General features: G+C 33.0%; 2 pseudogenes; both read right to left on the reverse strand.

The window, feature by feature from the left end:
* Positions 1-10,399: 10,399 nt before the first annotated feature.
* On the reverse strand, positions 10,400-13,423 carry LOC120203298 (annotated as a pseudogene).
* Positions 13,424-17,976: 4,553 nt separating this feature from the next.
* Positions 17,977-19,419, reverse strand: LOC120203283 (annotated as a pseudogene).
* Positions 19,420-20,207: the final 788 nt, after the last annotated feature.

A 20,207-nucleotide genomic window follows, 5' to 3' on the forward strand; every position in this document is an offset into this window, starting at 1 on the left:
CGTTTTTTTAATGTTTGGTTAGAGGAAAATCAGTTAGTCAATTTTAAATATTTTCCTAGTCAACAGAATTTTCTTTGTATTTTCTGGAAAATGACTTACGGTCTGATTTTCCGTAAATCATTTTCCGAACTTTTTACTTCAAAGAATAAATACTCAAAATAATTTTATTTTATGAATTTAATATTAATAAAATATTTTAATATCATTTTAATCAAAATATTAATTATTAAAATATTTAAAAACATATTTATTAATATTTCTAATAATATAATATTATATTTTTTAATGTTATACTAAAATATTCAATTACATTATAATAATATAAGATATTATATTTTTATTTTAATAATATATAATAAATTGTTAATAAAATTTATATTATTTATTAATTTCATATAAATAATATTATTAAATTATTAATATTTTTATTAATCGGGAGTAAATACAAGATAGTATCTTTTCATTGATAACTCTCAACATTTAAACATTGAACGCTCAAACCCCTAACATCTTAATATTTTATTAATAAAAGTATAGAAATAATATTTTAATAATAAATAAATAATTCTAATATTTTAAATATAATAATATTAATTTTATGATAAATAATATTATTTATTTTATTTAATATTTGTAATAAATATTTTTTAAAAAAATTCATCAACTAGTGGAAAATGATTTACACAACCTCTTTCAAAAACCGTAAAACGTTTTCCGGAAAATGTAATTCATTTTACGGAAAACATTTTCCATAAAATATTTTGAGTGAAACAAACGAACCCTAAGTGTCATTATTCAACATTTTCTCTCACTATCAATACCACTCTATCCCGGGATAGACCTAGGCGGGGACGAGTGAGGGCAGTCGAGCCCCCTAAAAGTTTAAAGTTATCATATATTTTAGATTTTTTATGTAATTTTTATTAAAAATCTGTTTTAACCTGTATAATTTTATAAGTTTAAGTTCACCCCTAATATAATATCCTTTGCACGTCCCTGGCTCTATCAATTTAAAATATCTTTAAAACTTGCAAAACTCAACTCAAAATTTACGAGAAAATGACTATGAACTACAATTTCCATTATTTGATCAATGTAGAATCAGAATATATAGCTTATCTCATCTTTCTCCACCTTCCTCCACCTTCTCGTGATTGGGATTTGAAAGAAGATGATTCATCACTAGAAAATTAAATGAGTTAAAAACCATCCTTTTCTCACAAAATTGAAAAAAAAAATGACTTTCATGATTTTGTATAAAAAAAATAGATGTCCAATCATAATGTTGTTAATTATTTAACGATAGGTGATAAAAATAGAGCAATCTAAAAGTTCAAAAATCAAATTAAAAAAATTTAAAGCTCAATAACCAAAACAGAAGTGTAGTAAAACTTGAATGATAAATTTAAAGTGTTGCTTTGTTGAGTCCTTCGACTATTAAAAGTTACAAAATGGTCACTAGACTATTCATTATGTTTTAAACTCGTCCTTTTCTATTAAAAAATTGTCGGTCGATTGAGTTGAACATTAACATGATGACTAAAATCTAATAGTCGTTTGAGATTTTGGGATCGTATTTTATCATATCACAATCAATAGGTTAACGTTCAGCTCGTCAATTTTTAATGAAAAATGATGAGCTTGGAACATATGAATAGTTGAATGATCATTTTGTAACTTTTAATAGTCGAGTGACTCAACAAAGCAACACTCTATAGTCGGAGAACCATTATATAACTTTTAATAGTTAAGAGACTTAATAAAGCACTACCCTATAGCCGGGGGACCATTTGTGTACTTTACCCTAAAAATAATTCACGTAAATATTGTAGAAAACGAAAGAAAGACTTTATAAACTACACGAACAGAAATAATACAAAGAAATGAGAAATATTAGTGAAAATTAAGGGTATTATAATGAATTTATCTCCGGCAGATTATGTCTTTAATTTCCCATACATGCTTGATTAATGAGTAATAAAGTTTAGAGTTTGTTCCCCCTCCCCGACAATACATAGAATTAATGATGTTTAACTAAAAACCCACCAACTTAATTACCTTCTAATGCACTCTTATCTTATTCCTCTATGGGTTTTCATATAATTTTTAGGGTAAACTACGCATTTAGTACTTAAACTATCAGTTTTGGTCCCTTTTTAGTACTTAAACTTTCAATTTTTTTCAAAACTATGCCTAACGTTTAGTTTTTATTTTGTTTTAGTACCTCGCCGTAAAGGGTGATTTGCACATGACACCTTTTTTATTGGTAAATTGTATCATTCATCACTCAACTATCTTCTCACTCCTATTTTGGTGACTAAAGTTTAATTTTTTAATTTAATTACTTAACATCCTAGTTACTCCTAATTTAATCACTCTAACTTTCAAATTTATTTTTTATTTTTCATAATATATTAATAAAATAATAATAAAAAAGTCATTTCACAAAAAATTATTAATAAAATAAATTAGAGTGATTAAAATATGAGCAATTTGAAAGTTGAGTAGTTAAACTGAAAATTTTTAAACTTTAGTACCATAATAGGAGTGAGAAGATAGTTGAAGGATGTAATTTACCCATAAAAATTGCAGTGTCGTTAAGATTTTAACGGTGATGTACTAAAATGAAATAAAAATTAAGTTTTAGGTATAATCTTGAAAATTAAAAGTTTAAGTAATATAATGGACTAAAAATGATAATTTAGGTACTAAACACATAATTTTCCCTAATTTTAATATAAGATAAATTATGTGTTAGATATGGTTTTTTGTCTAAATTTTTATGTAATTTATCCATAAAAAATCTAAAGTTTTTAAAGGTAGGGTATTAAAATGAAACAAAATTTAAAAGTTGGGTATAATCTTGAAAAATATTAGTTTATACTAAATAATGTGCATCATCAATATAAAATAACAAATAGTTAAAAAAAGATGGCAATTTTTTTTTGCTTTAATTATTTTATATAAAATATCATCTTTTAAATAAATATACATTAGACTAATTTTCTTATTTAGATTTGGGTAAATTACTTATTTAGTACCTAAATTATTAGTTTTAGTCTGTTTTATTATCTAAACTTTCAATTTTTTAAAACCATACCTAACGTTTAATTTTTGTTTCAGTTTAGTACCCTGCATTAAAAACTTAACGCGTTTAGTACCTAAACTATCAGTTTTTGTCCGTTTTAGTACCTAGACTTTCAATTTTTTCAAAACTTAATGTTAAATTTTAAACAGGGTACTAAAATGAAACCAAAACTAAGCTTTAGGTATGGTTTTGAAAAAAAATTGAAAGTTCAGGTACTAAAATGGGTCAAAACTGATAGTTTAGGTACCGAACACATAATTAACCCTATATTTTATTAAAATTCGGATTATTCGAGAAGCATATCACCTTATGTCAACAGATTAAATGGTTGAGCACCAACGACTGCAACAATGTGATTGAGTGTTCATTGTTAAATGGTTGAGAGTATATTTAGAACATATACTACTTGTAATCACCTTAACTTAATAAAATAAATAAATTTAACATCTTTCCCCTCCCACAAACCAAATGAAAAAGGTACAAGAAAGAAGAGAAAAGAAAAAAAATGTAAATAAACAAAGATTATTCCTTTCTTAAATCTTAATTAAAAGTTGAAACTTGAGATAGTAATATTATCTCATAGGCCATCCTTGCATTACATATGAAATGAAATGTGCATTAATGTTTTTGGTGGCTTTTACTAATGCATTTGGCCATCTGTGCTGCTTTTCTTACAAGGAAATGAGTTTAGGGATGTAGAAGCTGTTGCCACATGTGCAGAATCTGATGAAGACAGTGATGAATAATATGGAGTTGATGTAACTTTCCATGTCTGCAACCAACTTACAACTTCAAATACTGTCCGCAGGGATGGAGCTAGAATTCTAGTTCAAGGAGGGTAAGTATAATTAACAATAAAAAAATAAGAGACAAAATATAATTAATAATAAAAATGGGGGAAAATAAAAATAAATCAAAACTTGAAGGACTAAATAGGTATTTATCTCTATATAATTCTTAATAATAAAAAGTTTGGGGTGCAGTGGCCCCCTACAAGTACACGTAGCTCTGTTGTGGATTGTCTGATAACACCGAAACCCCCTTAAACATTCCACTAGCTTCACACCATCCTTCGAAGAGACGATGAACTTGAGGTCTCATGTTCGAGCTCTATGAATATCAAAGTCTTAGACGTGTGAACGTTTAATATTCAATGATTGAGAACTATTTTTAAATATATATTATCTTATACTTATTTTGGATTAATAAAAAAAAACTTTCAGGTTAACACTCGGACCTCGAATCACGTCTTGGGACATATCCGTTAAGGTACAATTTATAAGTATTCTTCCTTTTTCTTATCATCATCATTTGGGTATTGATTGATGTGTTTGGAATAGGAATTAAACTCGACAATAATTTAAATATTGATTTAGAATTGAATTCGTAGAGCATGCCTAGTTTCATTGTAACATTAAGAGTTAATTTCATCACACGTTCTCAATATATGATCCTCATTTTAAATTGGTCCCTAAACTTTAAAATGTTTTAATTTCATCCTTAAACTATGACTATCATTCTATGTTAGTCCTTAAACTTTTGAGCATTTCAATTCCATCCCCAAACTATGACCTTTTTTTAACGTTCCAATTTCATCCCAAACTATACGTATATACTAATCACATCCATTGTTAATAAAATCGTTAGGCCAAATTATATTATTATATGTTTGGTTAGGTTAAACTATGGTTGAAACTAGTTACATATTTGGATTAATTAATTTGGGGATGTAATTTGAATATTCAAAAGTTTGGGGACTAATTTAGAAAGATTGTCATAGTTTAGGGATGAAATTAGAATGTTCAAAATTTTAAGGACTGATTTAAAATGAGAGTCGTAGTTTAGGGTGAAATTAAAATATTTAAAAGTTTAGGGATTAATTTAAAATGAGGATAATAATTTAGGGACATCAGATGCAATTAACTCTCGTCTAAGATTTTGTTGCTTTAAATGTACCCACTTCCATTTGGAAATCATCATTGTAATAATTGTTTAGCAAAGGGTGAACATGGAATCATTCCTTTCATGGTTTTTGGCTCAATGGCTGATTTTTTTTAGCCATTAATGATGGCAATGGTGAAGTTTTGGATTGTGGATGTTAGTAGAGGGAACAAAACTATAATTTGGCCAAGAAAATATGATGAATGATTGGTAATTGAGTTGAGGGGTTGACAGATAAGTCCCACATCTGCCAACTTGAGAATCAATGCCTTTGGGGAAGAGCTCCATTAATATTGGCCAAAAGAATAAAAATGATGCAGGGACCTGAATGAAAAAAAAATCATTGATGGGTTCCATATGGAAGATTTTAGACAATGACTCCTAATATGACTACCAGTAGTCAACATTTTTTTTTTGGATAAGTAAAATTTTTATTATCCAAATAAGAGAAAGTATATTACAACACAATCAAGGATCAAAGAAAGCTAATTACAACAAAAGAATGGTTAGCCTATACCCCAATTGGTACAAAGTTGCATATTAACAAAATCAAGCCTATTTAGTTCTGTATTCCTAAGTTGAGAACCAATAATCTCCTTAATAGCAATGAGCAAGTCATCCATAGTTCTAGCTCTTCCTTGGAATAGACGTCTATTTCTTTCTTCCCAAACAAAATAGATGAAAGAGCTCCAAGGAATCTTCAAAATAGAGGAAAGAAGAGATTTACCTTTCCAACAAGAAATAGACCAAGCAAGCTTGATATCATAAGGCATATGAGGCTTGGTTAAGAGTGAAAGATGCAGAATTCTATTCCAAAGAGAATCAATCATAGCACAATCAGCAAATAAGTGTTTTCTTGTTTCAAGGCCCTCGTTGCATAAGGTACAAGAACCTTCAGTGGTTATCCCCATTCGAATGAGTATTTCCCGAGTGGGAAGCCTATCAAGAATTGTCATCCAAGTGATGATACTGAATTTTGGAACATGGAGGGGAATCCATATAAGTTTATGCCAAGGAACTTTTTTCCTTTTTGGTACGAATCTCATCCCAAATATAATTGCTTTTAGTAGCTCCTGTATTGAGAATAGGGATGGCCTCAGCTTTCATGTTTAACAACCTGTTAAAACAGTAATTGTAAGTAGCATTAGTAGGCAGCTGAAAGAAATCCTTTGATTTAATAACATAGTTATAAATCCAAGGAATCCATAAGGATCCTTCACCAGCAAGAAGGTTACGGATAAGCTGAAATATGCAGACTTTATTCCAAGTTTTTAAATATTTAAGTCCCAGCCCACCTTCATATTTGGGACAACAAATGTTGCCCCATCTTACTCTTACACCATTGGCAGCAGAGTCGGTGCCTTTCCATAAGAATCTAAAACATAGCTGGTTAATCTTGTTGATAGCATCTTGAGGAAGAAGAAATTGTCTGCACCAGAAATTAGCTATACTTTGGAGGACAGTTTTGACAAGTTCAAGTCTTCCTGCATAACTAAGATGTGTCCCAGACCATTGATGAATTCTTAATCTGATTTTGTCAATAAGAGGAGTACAATCTTTAGTAGTTAGTTTTCTGGTGACAAGTAGAACCCCAAGGTATCTCACTGGAAGAAGACCATTCTTGAATCCAGTAGAATTAATGGTATTATGAAGGTTCCTTGGGGAAATTCCAGCAGTAAAGAGATCAGAATTGGCTGCATTAAGCTGAAGTCCTGACATTTCATAGAATTTGTTAAGGACAGAGGTAACTCCAATGACTTATTCTAAGTTTCCTTTATAGAAAATGAGGAGGTCATCCACAAAGGTTAAATGAGTGAGTCCAAGTTTTTTGCATTTTGGATGATATCCAAATAAGCCTCTGGCAGCAACAATGCTAAGGAGATTAGAAAGGATGTTCATAGCAAGAACAAAGAGGATATGTGATAGGGGATCACCTTGTCTTAGGCCTCTTTCACCTTTGAAATAACCTATCAAAGAACTATTAAGAGAGATAGAGTATCTAGCTTGAGTGAAACAGACTTTAATCCAAGCAGATAATTTAGAAGGCAGATTTATGGCTTCAAGAATAGAAGAAATGAACCCCCAATGAATAGAATCAAAAGCCTTTTGGAGATCAATTTTAATGGCACATCTTGGAGAAATAGTTTTCCTTCCATAGCCCTTGACAAGTTCTTGAGCAAGAAGAGTGTTGTCAATGATATTTCTACCTTTGACAAAGGCAGTTTGGTTAAGAGTAATGATTCCAGGCAAAATAGTGGTCAATCTTTTAACCAAAATCTTGGTAATATATTTATAAATGACAGTACAGCAAGATATTGGTCTATAATCTTTAACCTTTCTAGGATTGGAAATTTTTGGGACCAAGGCAATAATGGTAGAGTTAAAGGCTAGCAGAATAGAGGAATTGGTAAAGAAATATTTGACTACTTTAATGACATCCTCACCAACCACTGACCAACAAAATTTAAAGAAGAAAGGGGTAAAACCATCTGGACCAGGTGCCTTGTCATTACCTTGACTAAAAATAGCTTCTTTAATTTCCTCAGAAGTGATGTCTTTATCCAATTCTGCAGAATTTTCAGGAGACATATTATATTGGAGAAGGTTTTTAAAAGATTGATGGTCACTGTCTCTAACTTTAGGATCAGTATTTCCCAAAAGATTTTTGAAGTAAAGAATGATTTCAGAGGAAATATCATCAAATGACTTAAGCCTACTGCATTGTTCATTCTCTAAGACTCTTATTGTATCTCTTTTGTTCTTGGAAGCAATGACAGAATGAAAGAATTTAGTGCATTTATCACCCTCCTTAAGCCATTAAACTTTGGCTTTCTACTTTAAAAACTGATTTTCTGCTGCTTCAAGGGCTGACAGTTCAGTCTGAATTTTAAGTTCAGTGTCAATGGAACTAGTTCTGTGCAGAGTAGAGAGTTAAAATTGTTCAAGTTCAGCTTTCTTTTGCTTGACCCTTGTTGAGATATTACTAAAACATTCCTTATTTAAAGTCTTCAAACTTGTTTTCAGTCTTTTAAGCTTGAGAAACAGATACAACATAGGGTTACCATGGATAGGTTGCTGCCAAGAGTTATGAAATTCATGAAGAAAATTTGGATGTTTGGTCCATAAATTAAAAAAATTGAAGGGTTTAGGGTGATTAGCAGGAGAATCCTTGTAAAGCCATACAATGGCCATGCAGTGATCAGAGGGCCCAGGGGATATAAATTCCAAAAAAGAGTTTTTAAAAGTTGTGATCCAATTGGAATTAACAAGCACTCTGTCAAGTTTCCTAGCAAGAAAGGATTCTTTTTGTTTATTGCTCCAGGTGAAGGTAAGTCCAAAGAAAGGGTGATCCTGAAGGAGAAGGTCATGGATTGTATCTTGGAAATCTTTCATATCAGTGGAAACAAATGGACCAATAATTTCATGGTCAGAGCTTTCTGAAGAGTGAAGGATAATGTTAAAATCACCTCCAAGGATCCAGGGAAAAGAACCAAAACTAGAATCAAGGTCTTTTAAGTGTTTCCATAAAAGCCTTCTTTGTGAACCATCATTGCTACCATAGATTGTAGTAATATAAAAAGGTTGACCCTGAGAAAGACCTTTGACAGAGATACTTTAGGCAGTAGCATGGCAGAAAGATAGATTAAGGCCTTTAGTCCAAAGAAACCAAATTCTTCCATTGGATGCACAATCATAGTTAGTGAAGCAGTTCCAGTTGCTAAACTTAGAATTAAATAAGTCTTCAAACTTATCAGATTTACTCTAGTCTCAATCAAGCAGAGAACATCAATTTTGTAAAGAATAGCTCTTTGTAGAACTTAAACCCTCTCTTGAAAATAATTCAAGCGGGACATTATACAGATGAACCCATAAGGGAACACAAGAAATATCAAAGTGCAGTCTTTAGGCTCCCATTTCCTTAAGATTAGAGGCTTGTTTAAAATGTTCCAAGGACCATTTTCCATAACCCAGTTTCTTGCAGAATTAGAATTGAAAGTGAATAGATATAAGTTGCTGCCTGCAAAACTCACCTGGACACGAATCCCCTTTGTTGGGTTATTCCACAGATTCTCTATCATCCTCTGCATAGTAGTGAAATTGGGTGTAGCCCCAAGGAATTGACCCACGAGTGATGTCCTCCATTCGGCAATTCTAGCTTCAAAAACTTTTGGAGGAGGCTGAACAATGGGGTTGGAATCGCAAGATTTTGGTAGGAAGAATTGAAACTCATGTCCCTGTTGACAGCCGAAAAGCTTTCTCCAATCCATGTATTAGAGAAGAAACAACACCCAGAGAGAAATAAAAGTGTGAGAACAATAGGTGAAGGAAAGAGGACGCCTTAGAAGCACCGACGACCTGGGTTATGTTAGTCCTACTAACGTACGCCCAGAGAAAATCAGTTATCGTGCGCCGCCCGAGTTTTGCCTTAGTAGTCAACATTTGTAGACTGCATTCATCATCAGTTTTACGGATTTATAATTAAAAGGGTAAACTACAAATTTAGTATCTAAACTATCAGTTTTGGTTCATTTTAGTACCTAAATTTTTAGTTGTTTTAAAATTATACTTAACGTTTAGTTTTCATTTTATTTTAGTATCCCGCCATTAAAAAATTAACGTATTTAGTATCTAAACTATCAATTTTGGTTTGTTTTAGTACCTAAACTTTCACAAAAAAAATTCCAGAACTTAACGTTAAATTTTGAACAAGGTACTAAAATAAAACAAAAATTAAAGTTTTTAATGACTGGTACTCAAATTAAACAAAAATTAAACTTTAGGTATGATTTTGAAAAAATTAAAAAAATTAAGGCAATAAAACGAATCAAAACTAATTATTTAGGCACTAAACGTATAATTTACCTTATTTAAATTTCATAGTGGTTTTTTTCCTAGTAATATTATTTTTAAAAATTTTAACGTGGAGAATTTGTACATTCGCATTGAATATTTTTAGTTGTGTGCAAAGGCCTAAATAAATCGAATTTAAATGAATGAAGTTGTATCTTGTTCGTTTCTTGATTTTTGAAAGGATTTATGTTAATATTCACTTATTTATTTTAAAATATATTCGTGTTCGGTTTATTTAATATTCGTATACATATTCATTTATATTTTCGTCAACATATTCATTTATATTTTCGTCAACATATTCATTTATCGTTAATGAACATGTTTGTTGCACACTTTTTTTACTTCTTTATTTACAAGTAAAAAAAGTATGTACACCATTAGTCCTTAAGTTCCTTAGATTTCATATTTTCAACTTCAAAGTTCACTTTATATTTAATTTAGTCCTTACATAATTACATTCATCAATATTTAAAATGTAGAAAAAATAAAAGAAAAAGGAGAACATAGTAAATGAACTTATAAACGAATAGATAAACAAGACAATAAATGAGTTCGTCTGTGAAAGTAAACGAATTGAACAAACCTCTCTGTGTTCGTTCGTTTATTAAATTTGCAGTTGCAGGCTCCTTCGGGTCGGCTGCCTTGTTCTACGATTCGTCCGTCTTGCACCACTTCGATGCTGTCGACGTTTCTTTTTGTTGAAAGACGGTGAGCCACTAGCACTGTGGCGCGGCCCCTCATTAGCCTTTCGAGTGCTTCTTGTAGTACACACTCGGATTCCGCGTCGAGTGCGCTTGTGGCCTCGTCGAGTAGTAGTATTGTTGGGTCCTTAAGTACGGCCCTTGCGATTGCGATTCTTTGTTTCTGACCTCCGGAGAGCTGAAACCCTCTCTCACCGACCGGTGTTTTGTACCCGTCGGGCAATGCGCTAACGAAACCATGCACATTAGCTGCCCGGGCAGCTTCGGTTGCCCCTTCTTTTCCATAAGCAATATTATCGAAAATGATGGCAGCAAAGATGACGGACTCTTGTTGCACCAATCCGATTTTAAGCCTAAGAGACTTCAAGTTCAATCTTGGGATATCTTTTCCATCAATCATAACCTTTCCAGCTGTAGGATCGTAGAATCGCTCGATCAATGACCGAACTCTTGCCGGAGCCACTAGCCCCGACAAGTGCTTGGCTTTGGCCTGCACGGATTCGGAGGTTAAGGTCTTTGAACACACTGACATAAGGTCGTGAAGGATATGCAAAATCAACATGCCGAAGTTCAATTTCTCCATGGATTTTTTCAACCGGCTCCGCCTCTGGATCGTCCAGATCAATCATGGTTGTACGATTCAAAATCGAGAACACCGAACCAACAGCTTCACCACCCCTAACAATCTCGGGAGCAAGACTAACAGTTTCCGCCACAGAATTCGCGGTGACCACCAATACCACGAAAACATTGATCACCTTAGAGAACGTCGAGACACCTTCGTTAACGAGGTGAGCACCATACCAAAGTATGAGAGCTTCGGAAGCATAAAGGGCAAGCTGAGACAGGCCGAAAAGGAAGCCCGAAGTTTGGCTGCGACGAAGGCTTCGCATCTGTGGAACTCGGAGCTCATGGAAAAACAGGGAAAGGATCTTGTTCCGCGCATTGAATGCTGCAACCGTTCGGATGTTGCTTACACCTTCGGCTGCAATCATGCTCGTCTTTGCATGCGACTTTGACGTGTCACCGGCAAACCCTTTGAGAGAAAGTTGCTGCAGTGCAAAATAAGCAGCATATATGTATCAAGTTGTCAAGGAATCCAAAGCATTTCAGATCACAATCAGTTACTATTAGCCATGCTATTCAAACTCCTCATTCTCCATTAAACAACCGATTCCGACACATATTTTCCTTACCCGAACTCGAATACGAGCTCGTATACATATACGTAACACAGATATACACTTTTTCATCAAATTTTACAGTGTAAAGTGGGAGTAAATCAGCATAATCATTCGCATTTTACCACATAGGCCTACAATGGTACATGGGGAACACTGTTTACTGTAAAAAACCTGACACTCTAACTTTCTCTAGGGAAATAAAAACAAAACAACAGAGAAAAAAGAAGACCTCAAAATACACAAAAGATCATGAATTATATATGATCAATGGTAAAGAATCTTCACTATTTTATTGATCACTGATTGATTATATATATATATATAGTGGTTGTTTTATTTTAGTGTTAATATTTACAAATGGTCGTTTTAAATGGGGAAATTTGAAAGGAAAATTTTGGTTAGTCACTCCGATGGTTCCGTGTGGCATTCTAATCGGTCGATTGTGTGTCGTACTAGTCTAGGGTGTTACACATACGGTGCAGTTAACTCATTAGAAATTAAGAGCTACGAAATTATAAAATTTTAGAGTGTGAAATTAGATATCAATAGAAAATATAAAAGAAATAAACTACATGAGACTTCAAAAGTTTTCATGGGTGCAACCGCCTCCCAACACTCCCTCGGTCCATCCCTAATCTCGAGCTCTGTCTTTTGATTATTGAAAACATGCCTCTCGAGCTGTCTTTGAATGGCTATTTATATAGAAAACAGGTTTCATTATATGTTTGGTGAAAGTGCATTTGTTCTACTTTATGTGGATTGTTGAAGACTCAGGTTTGATGAAAAGTTGGTATTGACGTTGCTTGAACTTGCAGATTGGCCTCAAAAAGTTGCAGCAAAAAAAAACAATGAAACAATGGAGAATTATGAAGCTCATGCGAGACAACATTATCAGATTTCATGCTTTACCTTTACCCCTCCAATCGGGACGGACTTATGATTTTATATAATGTGATGAAATTATAAAATTTTACGGAAAAACGAGCTTATAAAACTTTAGAGGGCAAAAACATATTTTCAATAAAAAAAATATATAAAAATTTCAGGGAGGTTGTTGTTCCCACTTTTCCCCCCTCGATCGATCCCTGATCATCCAACATAAGAGTGTTCATAATTCGGTTAAAACCGAACTAACCAACCGAACCAAAATTTTGATCGATTAATCGGTCGGTTAATTTTGAGTTCGATCGGTTAATGATTAATAATTGTTTTTCAAACTTCGGTTAGAAATCGATTGATTAACCAAATTAACCAAAATTAGTAAATATTTAATATATCTATATATTATTTAACTTTAGGAGTGTTTAAACTTCGTTTTTAATCGAATAAACTGAAAATATTTAATATATAATATATATTATCTGTATATTATTTATAAATTTTGATTAACCGACCAATTAACCAAACTTAGTTCGATTCAATTAAATTTTTTTGGAAAAATTTTGAATCAATTAACGGTTAAAGAAAAAAATTAAATAATAAATTTTGAATAATTTGGTTCGATCAGTTAACCGAATTAACCAATTTAACACCTCTGATCCAAGATACTTCCTAGTCCTACCAAATTTTAAGATTCAAAACTCATTATTATTGGCTACATTCTCCCCAACACCACCAAACCCTTGTCTGCAACTTGAGATAAGAGAAAGGATCATAGATGCAAACTTTTCAAACCCTAAATTAGCATGTACACAAGTTGAGCTACATGTATTATTATAAGAGTAAACTACATCTGTGCTCACTTAATTATGGACGAATTTTAATTTGATCACCAATTTTTCAATTTTATTAATCAGACTACTTAATTATTTAAATGATGCCAGTAAAGTGACTTGATTATTAAGTGGCCTCAACGATTAAAGGGAGTAATGTTCTCCCTTGAGGTCATGGGTTTGAACAGCTGCATTTGCAGTATGCGTGTCGTTAATGGTTAAAAAAGATTATGAACAGATTATATACTTTGTAATCAACGCAAACTATTCAAAAAAAACATTGGACGTAACTTACTTAAAATCACATTCGATCATCAGTACTTATATATTATATCAATTTGATCTTGATTTTAATTTAATTTAATTCTATAATCATATGCATGTGTCATTATCTAATTAATTTTTTTCTTTATTGAATTGTGTAAGGTATGGCTCATAAATATATCGGTAAAGAGGACAGGGGTACAGGGTTAATTTTGTAATTATGTACCAGAGTTTTCTATTATAAATAGAGATGTAACCTAAACCTATTATTATTGAATAAAAAAAATTTTCTAGCGCCGCCTAGGCACCGAGGACGTAAGCACATTGCCGAACCTCGTTAAAATTCTTGTGTTCTTTCGTTTACTTTTCCCGATTTATTTCAACAAATTGAATAAATTAAAATTAAAAAATATTGAGAGATTAAATTTTATTGATAAAAATTTTATTCATTTTGAACAATTGAAATTTATTTTTTAAAATATTATAATTCAATTCAAGTTTTGCTTACTGAAGTATAGTGTACGCTCCTCTCCTAACGATAATTTGTGATTAGGGGTGAGTATTCGATCAAGTAGAGTAAAAAAGTTTCTAGTTATTTGAGTTGACGAGCCTTATTTTACAACTCGGACTTGATTTGAAATTTTTTCAAGTCGAGTTGAGTCGATTTTTCGAGTTTCTCCTTAAATTTAATTGTAAATATTTATAATATTATAATATTATTTAATTCAAATTTAAGTGACTTTCTATAACCATATATACAGTACAAATATATTTCTTTATATTTTTTCATACGTGATATACATATATCATACAAAGTCCAAGGACTCTAGTTAAACTTGAAAATAAATCCACTGATTACTAAAACAATTCGAGTTATTCGAGTTGCATTTTACAACCCAATTTGAACTTAAAATTTTTTCGAGTCGAGTCGAGTTTATGAAATTGCAGCTCGATGTCAATTCGAGTCGAGTTTTTCTCACTCCTATTTGTGATTACAAGTGATAGTATCTATTCTAAAGACTCTTAATCATTTGACAATGAAAGCTCAAATATCCTACAGTCTTCGCTAATGCTCAAACTCGAAAACTTTAGAGATAATAACCATCTCTTTAACCACTAAGGTCGTTTGATCCGTGCACCCGATAATAATTTCTAACCTAAATATAAATTAGTTTTCCTAATCACCGACCAAGAAGCTATTGATTATTCCACATAAAACCCTAGCAATAGCTTATTGACCATGGGGTTGAAGAAAATGAACATCAAATCCCATCATTTAGTCAACAGCATACGCATGTTAATCATGTTATCGTCTCCAACACAAAAAACAAACCTCCAAAAGAATCCCGACAATTCCTCTTCCATGTCGACTGGTTTCTTAAACACGATTATTACACGTACAAAAATGGCTAAACACATGAATTACTATAAATCAATCACCATAAAACAACCGGAAAACCAATACCCAAACATCAAAACTCTCCTCTCTTTTTTTTCTCCCATGTCTAGCAAAAGATCAAGTGGCAGCAGGAGCAATGGAAATGAAGATTTTAGCCTCAGACTTAGAGAGCTTTCATCAACCAACAAGAAGAAGAAAAGAAATGCAGCTAAGGTAAGATTCCATAAACCCCGTATCGACCGAACTGATGGGACGGTCTGTTGAAAATTTCGAATTCGTATATAATTTAAGTATCTTCTTCGCATGTATCGAAATGCAGGTTCTGGATGAAGCATGCAATCACATTAAGAAGCTTAACGGAGAGGTGGAGGATTTAAGCAACCGCTTATCGGAGTTACTGAACTCGTCGGAGGCCGAAAGTAGCATTAATGCAGACATCCTTAGAAAACTTTTACAACAATAATCACTGCAATTTTTGTTCTTGCATTTCACTACAGTACTTTATGGTTCAAGTACGTAATATATATATATATATATATATATATATATATATATATATATATATATATATATATGTTACTTTGCATTTGAGTTGTTCCTGCCGGATATTGTTGGCATCCAAGAGAACAAGCAAAGGGTTTATAGTTTACATGTTTTGCTCTTTGGGATTTTTTTTGTTTGGCATAATGCAACAAAACACTCCTAACGTTTGATAATAGTGTCAGTTGATCCCTATCATTTTTTTAGGAGTATATTACCCTCTAACGTTTCATTGTAAGTCAAAAAACCTCATTATTGGTTGAAAATCGTTAGTCAACTAACGGTCAACGCCTAGAGTTGACTCAACATGAACATGTGGAGGGAGATGCTGACGTGGCATGTCTAGGTCATAGTAGATGATGATGTGTTATATCTATGTGGATCAAATGCTGACGTGACATGTCCACGTGTTATGAAATACATTTGGACATGCTACATCAGCATTTAGTCCATGTGGATCTGCCATGTCAATATCTCCATCCACATGTTTCTTGTTGAGTCAGCTCGAGGCGTTGACCGTTAGTTGACTAACTGTTTTCATCCATCGAAAGGTTTTTTGACTCAAGATGAAACGTTAGGGTAATATGCTCCACAAAAAAGAAGAGGGGTCAAATTGACACTATTGTTAAACGTTAGGGTTTGATATATGATAAGTTTGATTTTTTTCAAATATATATTTTGTAATATTTGTTGATGGACAATGTAAACATCGATAATTTAAAATAGTTTATTTTTTTTAATTTGAATGAAAAATTACGGATAACAATGACATAAGAATTAAACTTGTGTTCTCAATGTTGCTTTTCGAAGTTTAAGCAGACACATGCTTACTTGGACCAACATAATAATGGAAGCCAAAAATCTATGGTAAAAACTAGTGTTTCAAAATGATTTTATCCTGTTTGATCTAATCATAAAATGGATATCGTCTCTCAAAATTAACACGATATTTTTAAATTCGTACATTTAAATAAGAAAGATAAAACTAAGCAACGGGTTTGTGTTAAGATGTCATTACTCACGTTCGATCGAGTCAAGTCAAAAAAAAAAATTAAATCGTCTAATTTGACAAATCTTATTTTGTAACTTGATTTTGACTTAAAGTTCTTTCGAGTCGAGTTGAATTTATAAAATATGAGTTGAGTCAAGTCAAATCGATTTATTCAAGTCTTTGTTTAAATTTAATTATAAATATTTTAATATTATATTACTGTTTGATTCCAATTTAAATGGTTGCCATAATTTTTTTTTATTTTTTTTGATAGAAACAACTAATTTTGTTCAAAATATGAAATATCTCAAATTATGATAAAGATTTACAATTACAATCGTAAATTAAGCACATAATTAGAAAATTTTCCTATAATCATTAAAACAAAATCAATAACGTAAGATCACATAAGACGAAAGATTAAAAATCTAACCAATAAACTCGAACAAAGATGATACAAACATATCTGATCGCATCGGCAAACGAACCACAAAAGGAGATCAAGCTATTGAAAGACCACCGACAAACCACAAATCAAACTCGAGCGATGTGAAAAACTATCCACGAACGCAAATTGGGTATTCAAAATCTAATCCTACGGTCCAAAGCAGGGAATACCAACAAGATATCAGATAAGCATTATCTTGATCGGTCATAACGATATCAAATCAATCTTTAGAAAAAGATAAATGAAAAAAACGACCCAAAAAATGCCAAAATCATAAGAAAACATGCCATAAAGACAAATGAAAATGCATCATACAGTCAGACTTATTAAAAATTAAAAAAAAACAGAGATACGATATAAGAAAAAAAGAGACAATAAAAAATACCGACAATCGACAAGCAACATTAAAAGTGATATCGCCACTGATCAACAAAGACGGAAAAAAAAGAGATAAGCGATACACCAATGAAAGAAAACTAAAGAGTTTCCAAAATCATATATAATACATTATTTATTAAAAAATTCATATATAATATACACATATCATGCAAAATCAAGAGATTCGTCTCAAACTTGAATATCAATATACTAATTATTAAAAAAAAATTAAGTTATTCAAGTTACTATTCAAATTATTGAAGTTGCATTTTCTAACTAGATTTGAACTTAAAATTTTTTGAGTCAAGTCGTTTATGAAATTACAACTCTAAGTTAATTCAAGTTGAGTCATTTCGAGTCGAATTAGGGGGAAAAAATTAAGTCAAGTTTTGCTCCTACAAAATGGGTATACCATATCTTCTCAAAACAACAAAATCGCTCAATTTAACATCAAATCCAAGGCCACAAAGGGCAGAAGCTCATGGTTTACTCGTCTTCCTCCTCGTCACCGTCTCCACCAGCAACCTTCTTGGCAGCTGCTCTCTGGTTCTTCCTCTTCACTCTTCCGGGACGGCCACCTCCAAACGGACTTGTCAGAGAGAAATCGATATGTTTCTGGGAGTCAACCCTCACCATGAAGGATGGAATGTTTACCACCTGCCTCCCAACCCTATCAAGGTAAAGGCCAAATATCAGGATACAAAATTCGGGATATCTTTCGGGCAGCCAAAGAATCGGTCGAGCCACATACATATTCAACTAGGCAAAGCACAATACGATAAATCCCACAACTCGGAAACCAGAAGCCACATTGGCATATCAGCAATCTGCCAAGAGATTTTTCGTAAAACAAGAGGCAGTAGATGCCGTAATTCTTCCAAAAGAAAGAGCGATCTCTAAGATTAAATCGTGAAGCCATGAATCGCTAGCCCGAAGTAGTATTTTAGCTGATGAAGCAAATTCATTAGATGTGAATTACTAAACATACTTTTAAACAGTCATCATTTGTAAACACATGACAAAAGATGCTCTGCAGGCGATAAGAAACGAAGTAAAACTTTACCTGATATGCCTTTGTCTGATCAACACACGGGCGTGGTGAATCGACTTGGCCATACCAGACTTGAACACGAGGGTCTGCAGGCGGAGTTCAAGGAAATTCTCAACGGTCAAAACCAAGACATAATCGAGCTTGTTCTGGCTCTCATCCAAAAGCCCATATCTGTTCATCCTACGCAGAAGTGCCTCACCTTCGAAACTACGACAAGGGTTCTTCTCATCGAGAGTGAGAAGATCCCTAGCGGCATTTCTGATATGGCTCAAGGCATACTGAACCCTCCACAACTCCTACAAGCCCCAACTCGGCATCCAATCGTTCCTTCTCATATGGACGCCTCGGCTTCTTAAACGTCTTCCCATCTACAACATCGCATCGATTTCACCGATAAATAAATAACTTTCAACAAAATAACAAAGTTTAACCTAACCTCAAATGAAGCTATAACAACCACACAGCTAATTGGCATTTGATTCTTTTTAGACTAATCAACAAAAGCAGCAAAACCCATTAATATAAACAAGAAAATTCCCCATTTAAGATTCTAAAAATTACAATTAATCGAACAATCGTGCTAATGGTACACACTCCCACTCATAAACCTAACCCATCATCCCCTAGATTCAAACTCGAGTGATGAGAATTGGAAGCTTTCCAGTTATTAAGTCAATTATATTCATCAAGAAAACCCATTTATGAGAACCCAAAAAAATCAAACTTGAGAACCGATAAGTTTTCATTGCTATGACACATACTGAAACTAAGCAACGGGTTTGTGTTAAAAACAGATGCAAAAGAAAGAGGGAAGAAAAGTGGAGAATGCGTTTAGCTTACAGTTGCGGTAGAAACTGACGTGAACCATGGCGGCGGCGGCGGTTCTTCGGAGGCGAGAAAGATAAAAAGACGAAAACCGGGAGAAATGAAGGTGGCTGGAGGAGTGAATATTATACGAACAGTTCATCAAAAGTTTCCTCTAATTTTAGAAATTGCCTTTTACTGTCCCCGTCCCCGTCCTCATATCCATCCCCGTATCCGTATCAGTGCAACATAGTCTGCAAGTACATAATCTGCAAGTACATTTAGCTGGTTTACATCTAAACTGACCTTGCTAAATTCTCCTGAAAGGCTTCACTACTGTAATTGCTCCTTGTTCACGGATTCATCCGAGTTCCGTTCGATCTCGATGTCGACGAGGAATGCCTCTCGTTGCCGATCTTCAGGGTTGCTTAAAGTAGCTTCACTTTCATTGTAACCATGAAGGAGATAACCAAGTAGACTCTCATCTTGATCTGCAGGAAATGACTTAGGAAATTGGCTTTCATTAGGCTCAATTCCCTCATTCGGAATGTCGCCATTCGAAACATTCCTCGGGTTCATGACGTTTTCTAATGCCAAAAGTGCAAGGCCACAGAAATCTGCAATCTTTGTTCCTGCTTCTTGCTTGCCTGCGAATCCGGTTGAAAATTTAGTACCTTTCTTTTGTTCCTTGAAGCACAAGAAAAGATTATTTAAGATCGTTAGTTCGCGTAACCTTTACGGAACAGCTCGAATCCTTTAATCAGATGATGTTGGCTAACTGAAGGTTGGGAAAGTAGAGATGCCAGAAGAGCATGCAATGCTGCAAGCAAGATATCCGGTCCATCGGTTGAC

Source organism: Hibiscus syriacus, unplaced genomic scaffold (genome assembly GCF_006381635.1).
Source record: "Hibiscus syriacus cultivar Baekdansim isolate YM2019G1 unplaced genomic scaffold, ASM638163v2 tig00009796_pilon, whole genome shotgun sequence".
NCBI classification, from domain to species: Eukaryota; Viridiplantae; Streptophyta; class Magnoliopsida; order Malvales; family Malvaceae; genus Hibiscus; species Hibiscus syriacus.